This window comes from Raphanus sativus, chromosome 9 (genome assembly GCF_000801105.2).
Source record: "Raphanus sativus cultivar WK10039 chromosome 9, ASM80110v3, whole genome shotgun sequence".
Taxonomy (NCBI): Eukaryota; Viridiplantae; Streptophyta; class Magnoliopsida; order Brassicales; family Brassicaceae; genus Raphanus; species Raphanus sativus.
In genome coordinates, this window is record NC_079519.1 from 9,567,066 (window position 1) to 9,576,905 (window position 9,840).

Genomic DNA, 9,840 nt, shown 5'->3' on the forward strand with positions numbered 1-9,840 from the left:
ATAACTAAAGGAATCATAACGATATGAAAACTGAACAGATATCCGAATATATAAAACTATCAATTTTGTATATATATAACGTAACTAAATATATATTTAATAATTTAAAAATCTGTCAAAGTTATCCCGAAAATATCTGAAGTGAAGAAAACTAAAGTATTACAAAGTTATCAGGAAAATATCTGAAGTGAAGAAAACTAAAGTATTACAAAGTTATCAGGAAAATATCTGAAGTGAAGAAAACTAAAGTATTTCAAAGTATCAAGCTGAGTTTCAAGCTAACCAATGTGTCACACATTGAAAGAAGCAAAGGCATCTCCAGCCTGGAGACCCCAGGTAGCAGAAACCATCGTCGTCTTATACGTTTAATCCTACCTTCTGTTTCTAAACCATTGTTGATATTCTTGACCTTTCTTGTGTTCATTGTCAAAGATGGATACATTTTGTACCTTTAACTAATCATTGACTAATGATAGTACTTCTTAGTCGCCACCCATACGTTATCGGTGCAATCAACGTCCACAACTGTCTTGTTGACGGGAAACTCAACAACTGCTAGGGCCACCCTCTTAAGTGAGGTAGAACATACGCATAAAATATAGGTCATAATCGAAAATGGTTTATAATCAAACCAGAGCATGATAATAGCGTTGGAAATAATAAGCATTCTAAGTGCATAATCTCGAGACAAAAGTTTAATATTAGAGACTCAAAATCATTCAACCAAACCAAATGGAGTCTTCAGTACCTCCTCACACAGAAAGGAGAAAAAAAAAAGGCTGAGCCAACTAGTTTCATCTTTAACTCCAGCTTAAGAACCTACTGGATTTTACATAAACATACCCCTCAGGCAATGGGTTCGGAGATGGAACCACTGGAAGAACTTCGAATTGAGACAAACCATAGCGCATCGAATATTCTTGGACTTGTTCCAAGTCACAAGGCTTGTGTTTAACTCCAGTAGACTCATTCAAACGTAGCAAAAGCTTCTTGAGTGTTGTAGAATTCCTCATAAAGCGTCTAGCCAAATCCAGTTCAGTAGCTTCCTCCGTGACCGGGCTTTCTATTTCAACAGATTCAAGAGACGATAGCATATAACGACGCAGCATCGCAGTGGAGAGTCTTGTTTTCGATGCTAGTGAATAATTAATAAACAATTCCTGCAAAAAAAAACACAAATATGACAGAAGTCAAAATCCAGGACTAACCAGATAAAAAGCTCAGAACTTGCGAAGTTTAAGCCAAATTGTTACCAATTTCAAGTGTTTCAGATTGGGGCAGCTCTCAAGAAGTATTTCCAATAGTCCAGGGGATGCGTTTAAGCACACAGTGGCGTGCAAACGAGTCAGCTCATGAAATATGGGGAGTGGGGTCATAATCCTGTTATCATATATAAACTGAAAGCAAAGAGAAGAGCACAAACAAAGTGAGAGAAAACAAAAAAACAATGATTTTGGGAAAGTTTAGAGCATCTCAACAGTTTATATACCTGGAGAGTTTTCCATGATATGGTCATATCTTTAACAAATGATATGGTCATATCTTTAGCACCCGAAAAATTGTAGAGAAAACTGTAGATGACTATCATTTCCAACACGAAATCATTCATGGGTGCAAACTCGACATCAATATCAACCCTTAAAAACTCCGCTGCACTGGTTATCTTAAAGCTTCTGAAATGGTAGTAATCCATGAGACTCAGATACTCAAGCTTCGGTGCATCAATCACAACTGAATTCTTCACATGCGGAGTATCAGCATCAACAGGTTCCACTCGTTTTAAAGTGAAGCTCTTAAGCGACGGTGAGCGGACACGTAAAGCTACCACAAAATCATCTTTACTGAGGCATATCCTCAAAACTTCTAGAACAGGCGAGGAAGAGATCAGAGCCTCTGCAGCAGCGTCGCTAGGCATAACAACGTCTTCCAAGTACAAGATCTTGAGACAGGGTAAGGAAAGAGACTTCAAGTCAACATTCAGCCTAACAAAATGGAGCTTTCAGCAGACCAATGCCTCACACACGGAAAGTGTTAAGGGTGTCCGGAAGTTATCAAAGCCACCATCACGTCCAAACTTATTCTCGATTTGGAAATGTTCAAGCTTCCGCACATCCACTCTGCCGAGACACGGCTCGTAGAGAGAAGCCTCACCATCAAAGATATCGTGATCAATGGTCAGCTTGAACTCACGCAAGTAGGATTTGCCTTGGAAAGCAAGAAACTTGTCGATGAAATCCACACAGACCTTGTCGTTAGTGAATCAAAGCTGTCAATTTCTAACCTAGGAACCCATTTCCAGAGATATCTCCATGTAGAGGACAAAACACTTGTCCAAACAGCTTGTTCGGTGGTTAACAAGCTGAGTATGTGACATAGCAAAGGTTCCGGTAATACGCTTAGCCTATCTTCTCCTCTGATAACAACTTGTCCTTCTCCTTCTCGAACTGAAGGAGAGGAGACTCCCAACCTGATAAGATCATTACAAAAATCGAAACTTCAACATTTGCATTTACAGGGTTGAGTGAGTGACGACAGAACTGAGCGCAACAACAAAATTGAGCGAGTAATGAAGGAGAGGAGTGCTTACCGCTTTTGGGATTTGTAAAAGAGCTTCTCCATTGAAGTTCCTGTTGATTTTTACTTTGATCGGAGTAATCGTCTTCCCCTCAAATTTTAGGGTATGTGTTTCTTAGAAGAAGAAGCTCATGGGTCTGTTCTGTTTTTCCGTTTTTCTTTGCCTCGGCGAAAATAAATAAGAGTCAATTTGCTCAAAATACATAAAAAGGTAAGGAAGAGAGAGGGACTCTCATGTGTGAAGAAAATTCAAACAAGTTGTGGCATTTCCATGAATATGTTAATTGATCAGGATGTGCATGAATTTTTACACATGACCAAAAAGCAAAGTGATCCTCTTTGCAAATCAAAACTATGAGCCTATTAGCCAATTCCAACTCAAAAGTGACCATGTCTCCCAATTTTTTTTTGTCATCAACATAAACAAAAAACTCTCATCTTGACTTGGATCTCCCAATTTTCTATAAAGATATAAATTTGAGATATATATTAATAGGGCGCAGCCGCAAGAAGCTGCGTCTTCCAAACGAACAACACTAGCATTTACTCCACGTGCGACCCTAAAACATATATGTAATAGTTTTGCAAAAAAATAGATTTTATACATCAGTTTTAAAAATATTTTTTGTAATATAAATTTAGATTTAATAATTGGTTAAAGACTTTATAAAATGTGTTTTTAATTCACCTTCAATCTCTTAAAGTCTTTCCACGGTATTGAAATGCTTAAGGATGGGTATTAACCTTGATTCGAAAAACAAAACTCAATCCAATCTAAAAATAGTACTAATCCAAACCTAAACTACTTAAATACCAAAAAAGTCAGAATCAAAGTTTAGATTTAATTATATTAATTATTTTTAGACCTAATATCCAAAATATTTAAAATATAAAATTTAAAAAGTCCAAAGTACCTAAAATATATACAAATACCCAAAAGTAAATATCTAAAATAGCTAAAAATACTAAAAACACTAAATATCCTAAAATTCACAATGTACCAACTAATTCTTCATCCAAATATTCATACTAAACGAATATTATGTTAACTTTAGATATTTACACATTCGCTATTCGAATTTATATGTTATATAATATTTTATTTTATGAATTAGAAAATTTCAAACAATATTTAGATTTTTTTGAAAAAAAAATTAATGACATATCCAAACCAAAACCCAAACCGGATCTGCAAAATCTAAACTGACCAAACCAAAATTATAAATACCCGTATGAAATTAAATTTCAAACTTTCAAATACGAGATCCAAATGGACAGGAATCAATTTGTATATTCTTTGTTCCCTGTAAAACGTTGAATACTATAAATAATTTGGTTTTGGTTCCTGTCCTTTAGCCAATTATATATATATATATATATATATATATATATATAATTTAACATCAGATAATCGAAACTATAACTGGTAAATATAGGTAAGCCCATATGAGAAGTAGGTCAAATGGACAAAGCCGGTTTTTTTTCCTAAAAGGAAGTGGATCGGACTGGTTGGTCAATTACCGGCTCAGATAAATTAAAATTCTAGATCCACATTATTGTGGAGAAAATTGTCAATATTCAGATGAAAATCTCCATAAACAATCCATTTATACATGAATAGTCTTATTTAGACATAGACCGCATATTTTGGACACCTTTAGTTTATTATTTTAACCCGTAAACAACTCAGTTGATCATTGTCCTATTTTAGTTAGTCATATTTAGTTATGGTTTTATTTGAGTTTAGACCGTCCATAAAAAAAATTATATCTCAACAAGTCCATGTGGCATTGGAATACTGCATTGTCGCATGATACAATGTTCCATATGCCACAATGATGTTGGTTATGGGCCATAAACAGAGACTCATATATATGGGAAGATCTAGAAAATTCAAACAAAAAAAAGTCCGAGAAACTGGTGCGGATCAAGAGTTCATTCCATTTAGAACAGGACGATGAGGTTGTTCTTGGTCTGGTTTAGCGCTACCGTTAGTGAATCTGTCTCTGTGATGGTTGGTTCAATGTTTAGAATGGGGAAGAAATGGAAAGAAAAATGTTGAAATGAAAAAAATAAGCCTGATGCACCTCGTAATATTTGATGAGTGCCATGTGTAATGCTCGTCCCATTGTCATGATAAAATAGTTTTATATCGTACATAAAAATTAATATAAACATACATGGCACATGCCATAAGGGTCGCTCAAAGGGTGACTGAATAATTGAATGTAAATAAAAACCAAAAATATAAATAAATACATTAACACAAACCCAATAAATTTTGATATATTAACATGGGAAGTGGCAGAAACACTGGGTCCATGGGAATTTAAAATCGCAAGTACCACGTATTGCTTTCTCTGTTTCGACGCAATTCTTATGGCATATACGATCAGTTTTACAATATGCTCTCCCTGCCTTAGGTTGCCTCTTGCATGTCTTCTGCCCTTCCACCATAGTTGGTTCTTCTTCATATAAATCAGGATTAATTATCAAATAATCTGAAATTTAATAAATAGCTTAATTTGCCATGTATATGATAAGGTCAATACTTACCAAAAGCAGAAAAGATAATAAGAACAATGAAGAGGAGGGTGATGATGGAAGCAAACTTAGCCATGCTATATTTTACTTTTTACTTTTTCTTTATTTTAATTAAGGGATGTATGTGTATTATATGAGGAATTGCGCGTAAGATGAATTTCTGTTTATAATGACACGATGACTAGTTTAGTCTCTTACTTTTCATCCTACAATAAAGTTTAACCACAAGAATTGAAAGGCATATCTAAGATTTAGGTAATGAAGGTAATTCTTAAATTTCAAGTGGATAATAACAGACGAAAAAGGCTAACCAATAGATTTAAAAAAATTTGTGATTGGACACTACCTCCTATACAATTCTTTCCCCGCAGCTGCTGAAACTCAAACCTGGCACCTATATCCTTAAGAGAAATGATTTTATCAGTATAGCTACTAGCTTTGGGTATCCTACTTTATTTTATTTTATTTTTATTTTTGACACCAGGTATCCTAATTTATTGTTGGCAAATGTTTCACTAACAACAACGTAGTTTTAGCTATTGGCCAATGTTTCTTATCTCGAAAATTACAAGTACAACAATCACTACAAAATATATCGACATAAGTAGCACACTGAAAACATTACCATATGATTTTCGTAGCATTTCCATGAACGCTATGTGAGCTGTATCTATAATAGATCCTCCTTCTATTGTAGCGTCTTTTTAATGCATTGGAAAATAGACATTGTACCGTTAATTGTCAGCTATATGTTCGTGTTTTATAGCATTTTATCTGTGATATGATGTACTTTTCATGATTTTTTTAATGTTGTAAAACATTTTATAATAACAACTTGCACTCTTTACCAAAGTTTTTAGTGTATTTAGCTGTATATCCAAAATTTCTATGTCACACTGTTTGTAAATGTGTTTTGACTCTACTATCTCTAATGCTATTATGCTTTGAAAACATTAATAATCTTTTGTATTTCTTTGATAGAGTTGCCAATATTTTATCTTGACAACATATCAGAAATAATCAGTGTTTTTTAAACCAAACCAATCCGATAGTTGAACCTGGTTTGATCATGAACTGGTCACGTTGCCGGATTGAATCTAATAATTGGTTTGACTATGAATCAATAGTTGAATTAGATCTCCAAATTATCTATAAAAATCTATAAACTATCCAATATAAACATAAACTAATTTCAATTTATAATATTCTATGTTTAAAATATTCATATTTTAAATATTTATCATATTTAGTAACACTACTTTTAAAATTTATACATTAAAAATATGTTTAACCAGATTATTGAACTATGTTTAATTCGGTCGAATCATATTAAACTGTGACCCAAAATTTATCTGGTTCAGTTTCTGATTTGCTTTTAAAAACACTGTAAATAACTAAAGGAATCATAACGATATGAAAACTGAACAGATATCCGAATATATAAAACTATCAATTTTGTATATATATAACGTAACTAAATATATATTTATAATTTAAAAATCTGTCAAAGTTATCCCGAAAATATCTGAAGTGAAGAAAACTAAAGTATTACAAAGTTATCAGGAAAATATCTGAAGTGAAGAATACTAAAGTATTACAAAGTTATCAGGAAAATATCTGAAGTGAAGAAAACTAAAGTATTTCAAAGTATCAAGCTGAGTTTCAAGCTAACCAATGTGTCACACATTGAAAGAAGCAAAGGCATCTCCAGCCTGGAGAGCCCAGGTAGCAGAAACCATCGTCGTCTTATACGTTTAATCCTACCTTCTGTTTCTAAACCATTGTTGATATTCTTGACCTTTCTTGTGTTCATAGTCAAAGATGGATACATTTTGTACCTTTAACTAATCATTGACTAATGATCGTACTTCTTAGTCGCCACCCATACGTTATCGGTGCAATCAACGTCCACAACTGTCTTGTTGACGGGAAACTCAACAACTGCTAGGGCACCCCTCTTAAGTGAGGTAGAACATACGCATAAAATATAGGTCATAATCGAAAATGTCTTATAATCAAACCAGAGCATGATAATAGCGTTGGAAATAATAAGCATTCTAAGTGCATAATCTCGAGACAAAAGTTTAATATTAGAGACTCAAAATCATTCAACCAAACCAAATGGAGTCTTCAGTACCTCCTCACACAGAAAGGAGAAAAAAAAAAGGCTGAGCCAACTAGTTTCATCTTTAACTCCAGCTTTAGAACCTACTGGATTTTACATAAACATACCCCTCAGGCAATGGGTTCGGAGATGGAACCACTGGAAGAACTTCGAATTGAGACAAACCATAGCGCATCGAATATTCTTGGAGTTGTTCCAAGTCACAAGGCTTATGTTTAACTCCAGTAGACTCATTCAAACGTAGCAAAAGCTTCTTGAGTGTTGTAGAATTCCTCATAAAGCGTCTAGCCAAATCCAGTTCAGTAGCTTCCTCCGTGACCGGGCTTTCTATTTCAACAGATTCAAGAGACGATAGCATAGAACGACGCAGCATCGCAGTGGAGAGTCTTGTTTTCGATGCTAGTGAATAATTAATAAACAATTCCTGCAAAAAAAACACAAATATGACAGAAGTCAAAATCCAGGACTAACCAGATAAAAAGCTCAGAACTTGCGAAGTTTAAGCCAAATTGTTACCAATTTCAAGTGTTTCAGATTGGGGCAGCTCTCAAGAAGTATTTCCAATAGTCCAGGGGATGCGTTTAAGCACACAGTGGCGTGCAAACGAGTCAGCTCATGAAATATGGGGAGTGGGGTCATAATCCTGTTATCATATATAAACTGAAAGCAAAGAGAAGAGCACAAACAAAGTGAGAGAAAACAAAAAACAATGATTTTGGGAAAGTTTAGAGCATCTCAACAGTTTATGTACCTGGAGAGTTTTCCATGATACGGTCATATCTTTAACAAATGATATGGTCATATCTTTAGCACCCGAAAAATTGTAGAGAAAACTGTAGATGACTATCATTTCCAACACGAAATCATTCATGGGTGCAAACTCGACATCAATATCAACCCTTAAAGACTCAGCTGCACTGGTTATCTTAAAGCTTCTGAAATGGTAGTAATCCATGAGACTCAGATACTCAAGCTTCGGTGCATCAATCACAACTGAATTCTTCACATGCGGAGTATCAGCATCAACAGGTTCCACTCGTTTTAAAGTGAAGCTCTTAAGCGACGGTGAGCGGACACGTAAAGCTACCACAAAATCATCTTTACTGAGGCATATCCTCAAAACTTCTAGAACAGGCGAGGAAGAGATCAGAGCCTCTGCAGCAGCGTCACTAGGCATAACAACGTCTTCCAAGTACAAGATCTTGAGACAGGGTAAGGAAAGAGACTTCAAGTCAACATTCAGCCTAACGAAATGGAGCTTTAAGCAGACCAATGCCTCACACACGGAAAGTGTTAAGGGTGTCCGGAAGTTATCAAAGCCACCATCACGTCCAAACTTATTCTCGATTTGGAAATGTTCAAGCTTCCGCATATCCACTCTGCCGAGACACGGCTCGTAGAGAGAAGCCTCACCATCAAAGATATCGTGATCAATGGTCAGCTTGAACTCACGCAAGTAGGATTTGCCTTGGAAAGCAAGAAACTTGTCGATGAAATCCACACAGACCTTGTCGTTAGTGAATCAAAGCTGTCAATTTCTAACCTAGGAACCCATTTCCAGAGATGTCTCCATGTAGAGGACAAAACACTTGTCCAAACAGCTTGTTCGGTGGTTAACAAGCTGAGTATGTGATATAGCAAAGGTTCCGGTAATACGCTTAGCCTATCTTCTCCTCTGATTAACAACTTGTCCTTCTCCTTCTCGAACTGAAGGAGAGGAGACTCCCAACCTGATAAGATCATTACAAAAATCGAAACTTCAACATTTGCATTTACAGGGTTGAGTGAGTGACGACAGAACTGAGCGCAACAACAAAATTGAGCGAGTAATGAAGGAGAGGAGTGCTTACCACTTTTGGGATTTGTAAAAGAGCTTCTCCATTGAAGTTCCTGTTGATTTTTACTTTGATCGGAGTAATCGTCTTCCCCTCAAATTTTAGGGTATGTGTTTCTTAGAAGAAGAAGCTCATGGGTCTGTTCTGTTTTTCCGTTTTTCTTTGCCTCGGCGAAAATAAATAAGAGTCAATTTGCTCAAAATACATAAAAGGTAAGGAAGAGAGAGGGACTCTCATGTGTGAAGAAAATTCAAACAAGTTGTGGCATTTCCATGAATATGTTAATTGATCAGGATGTGCATGAATTTTTACACATGACCAAAAAGCAAAGTGATCCTCTTTGCAAATCAAAACTATGAGCCTATTAGCCAATTCCAACTCAAAAGTGACCATGTCTCCCAATTTTTTTTTTGTCATCAACATAAACAAAAAACTCTCATCTTGACTTGGATCTCCCAATTTTCTATAAAGATATATATTAATGAGGCGCAGCCGCAAGAAGCTGCGTCTTCCAAACGAACAACACTAGCATTTACTCCACGTGCGACCCTAAAACATATATGTAATAGTTTTGCAAAAAAATAGATTTTATACATCAGTTTTAAAAATATTTTTTGTAATATAAATTTAGATTTAATAATTGGTTAAAGACTTTATAAAATGTGTTTTTAATTCACCTTCAATCTCTTAAAGTCTTTCCACGGTATTGAAATGCTTAAGGATGGGTATTAACCTTGATTCGAAAAACAAAACTCAATCCAA

General features: G+C 35.2%; 2 pseudogenes; both read right to left on the reverse strand.

The window, feature by feature from the left end:
• Positions 1–800: 800 nt before the first annotated feature.
• On the reverse strand, positions 801–2,619 carry LOC108820234 (F-box/FBD/LRR-repeat protein At5g18770-like; annotated as a pseudogene).
• Positions 2,620–7,319: 4,700 nt separating this feature from the next.
• On the reverse strand, positions 7,320–9,125 carry LOC108821664 (F-box/FBD/LRR-repeat protein At5g18770-like; annotated as a pseudogene).
• Between the last annotated feature and the right edge of the window lie 715 nt (positions 9,126–9,840).